At 31.2% G+C, this 3,497-nt stretch overlaps 1 protein-coding gene across 1 annotated transcript in view; it reads left to right on the forward strand.

The window, feature by feature from the left end:
* LOC106470716 (neural-cadherin-like) overlaps positions 1 to 3,497 on the forward strand; it is a gene marked incomplete at its 3' end in the record, with an annotated part of 60,080 nt that overhangs the window by 29,071 nt on the left and 27,512 nt on the right. The gene's annotated exons all lie outside the window — the stretch shown is intronic.

The following is a 3,497-nucleotide window of genomic DNA, read 5'->3' on the forward strand; positions in this document are numbered from 1 at the left end:
AGTAGTTTTTTTTCTTTTAAAAACATAACTATTTATAATGCTCCCTAAATAATAATAATAATAAAAAATTACAGTAAAAGCAATGAAGATTTTGTAGGTTTTGAACCAAACTAAATAACAGTAAACCTTTTTTTTTATTTACGGTATTTTCTTATTTTGATGTTTTGAGCTCTTTTGTGTTTAGAACAATATATATACTAATTTTTAAAGTATAAAGTAGAATTTTTGTCCAATAAAAAAATCTTTCAAATGCGACTGTAGCTTTTTTTTCTCCAAAACGGTCTTCAAAATAAAGGTGCGTTTTATACACCCTTATATTCCAAAAAATACGGTAATGAAAATATTTATTTCCCACTATCCACTACAACCTGTTTTCCGAAGTGAATAATAATAAAGTGTGTGTGTATGTATTACATTCAATGAAAACTTCGTTAAAAAGTTTATTTTTGTAAGTTTTCAACTCCAGCACTGGATTCTTTATTGGACATAATTTATTTAGCGTAGGTATAATTAAATTGTTCTTGGTCAAGGGAAGATATAATAGATTACAACTGATGCGATCTAGTTGACTGAAATAATTACATTATAATATTAAGGATAAACGTTTTATAACAAATTCCTTTAGAACGGTAGTTTTCCAAATTGTTAAGGTTAAGATGCCATAATTATTGCTATTTTGTTATAGTTCATTAAATATATGGTGAAATATTTTTTAAACAGTTCATTACTATTTCGAATAAATAAAGTAAAGGCGATGTTTCGTTAGATGGCCGTAATCCTGATTTATTTTATGAGGGTGTGTAATGTATACTATCCAGGAAGTATTATGCTTATAAAGTTGAGGAATTGATTGTTATCCCTAGCATGTTTGGCTAGTGTTAATACATCTGTATTATAATTCAGTTATCTCTTTGTTCGGACATTGAGATATAAACAGGTCGTCCAGTCTTTTAGTATTTTGTTTTGGATATTTACATTTAATGTTATAAACCACGTGTTTTAGCTAACTTGAGATTGTAGTAATTCAAATGAGTGAGCTTTTAAGAGTAATAGGGATTTGATATTATTATAATATTGATGTTGAATTTTCTAAACAGACGTTTTCGATTTTCCCCAGTACTTGGTAAGGTAATCATTATATACTCGTTTGGAAGTCGTGAAATATTGTTTAGAACCGATTTTACTGTGTTCTTGAGTATTTTTTTTAGAATAATTTTCTGCATGAATGTTTCTTGAAGATACTTTATTTCTATATATAAATAAATAAATGTAAAATAATTATACAATAAATAATTTATTAAAAACTGGGACTAGCCCTAAAAAGACATCGAAATAGTTTTTTTTATGGCTGGTCCTTGTTTTTAATAAATTTTACTGTGCAATTATTTTAACGTTGTACTCCTTTTAATTGTGTGTTTCTATATAAAGATTGCACAAGTGTCGTTTTGACTTATTTGATATTTTTTTATAACTGATAAGTCTCGTTATCTAAAATAACTGTGCCTAATGAAAAAGTATAGTTAAAAGCTTGCACCAAATAAACCCTCAAACCACATGTGTAAAAACGACTTTGCATTTTATTTATAATCTTAAGTTCGTTATGGGTATAAAAAAAAATTGTTTGCAAATATTGTTTAGTTATCACAGATATTTTCGCATCCACATGTATATTAGGTTTATATTAACATTGAAATTCGCTGTGAGAGAGAACAAATGTTGCTTTAAACTCTATTTTAGTAAATATAGTTATCACTTATGAGTTGACAATTGCTAAACCTAAATGTTTTTTAACCTTTGTTTTCAAACGGTCAAAATACTTCTTATGGTATGAACGCCTTTTGCTGGCGAAGCGGGATTATAATGAATTATATTTCTTATTAGGTTTATTGGGTTTTAAACTTTTTTATCCGGTCCCTCTAGAAGGGTTTATAATAGTATTTTAACCACACTATTCTAAGATGACTATAAATGTCAGCTGGTCAAACTAGGATACAGTTAGGCTTCGTGAAACCCCAATTCAGCCTAGGCCTAATAGTCTAATATTGAGTGCAAATGGCGATAAAGTCTGAGAACATCACATCCATCACTGATGATATCACAGGAACAGGCCAGCAATGTGTTTATATTGTTTACAACAATTTAAAATCGCATTTTGATGTTGTTAATATTTTCTAAAAATAAATTATTAGATTTCTTTAGAAACTTGAAATTTTAGGCAAATATGGAGCCGCCTAGCCCAAAAAAAAGGTACTTTTTTGTCGCGTTCTTCCGGAATTATTTTCTTGATTCCCTAAAAATGATCACCATACCTTATAAAACTCAATTTTCTTAATTTTGTGGATAATAACGTGGTTTGGATTAATTTTCAGCCAAAGAGACAAATGTTATCGTACGCTGTCACCGTCCGATGGGTAAATCAGGATTTTCGGCCGGACGGTGACAGCGTCCGCTTGGGTTTAAGGAGTTAAAATCGGTACATTTGTAACATCCCGAGAGATCTCTTCGGGACACTGGGACACCAAGCACTATCTGCCATATCCAGTGCGGACTAGGCGTTTCGCTTTATATCCGAGCTCATCAGGCCGGCTGGTAAACAACAACAACAACCAAAAAAAAAAACAGTAGTGGTCGGAACGCTATTCATTTGTCATTTGTTAGAATAACAGTTGTTAATGGTGTAAACGCCTTTTGGCGAAGCAAAGCGTAATTATAATAAATTTTGTTGGTCATAAGAGTTAGTATTAGACTTATTGTACACTTGGAAACCACGATAATGGAAGTGATAAAACTATCTGCTGCCTTTCAACTTTGCCTCGGAAACAAGTGGACAACAATGGATTTTTTTTTACACACTTGTCTAGCAGAAGATATTATATCTACGCGTTGAAGACACTTGTTAATCATTCTCAAGGTAAACGTATTGCGTTACAACAGAGCCGTAAAGTTCTATAATCCAGGACCATGAATGTCAGCCAGTTTTTACTCTCATCTTTTGTAGATTGTCATCATCGACTTTTGCAGTAAACTCGAACTCGGTCATAGTTTAACAGACTTTGAACGTAGGGTGTCTTGTAAGAATCAGGTTTATGACAGTACTTCAAATAGCTGTAAAAAGTTTCTTATTTAGAAATAATGTTGTTCTGTGTAATAAACAGAAATTGCGTTAGAATAATACTCCTATAAATAATGTAAGAAGTTTATCTTCCATCAAGGTGAACGAAGCTCAACTTAATATTTTAAGTAAAGGCTGTCATTACTGTCCTGCCCCACGAACTATGGTGGTACGCCACATTGAAGAGTGTTTAAAAGGACAAGGAAGGAGTCGTATTTGTGATCGTATTCTTGGTGTTTTACGTCGTACAGTAATTCGATTTAATAATCTGCTTAAGTTTAAAGAAAAGCTGTGAAAGAATTAAAATTCGTGGCTGATATTAAAATATACCCGCAGATAATCCAATAGCGTTGTTATTCTGGATGATGACGAATATAATAAAAAA

The sequence above is a fragment of the Limulus polyphemus genome, unplaced genomic scaffold (genome assembly GCF_000517525.1).
Source record: "Limulus polyphemus unplaced genomic scaffold, Limulus_polyphemus-2.1.2 Scaffold4178, whole genome shotgun sequence".
Taxonomy (NCBI): domain Eukaryota; kingdom Metazoa; phylum Arthropoda; class Merostomata; order Xiphosura; family Limulidae; genus Limulus; species Limulus polyphemus.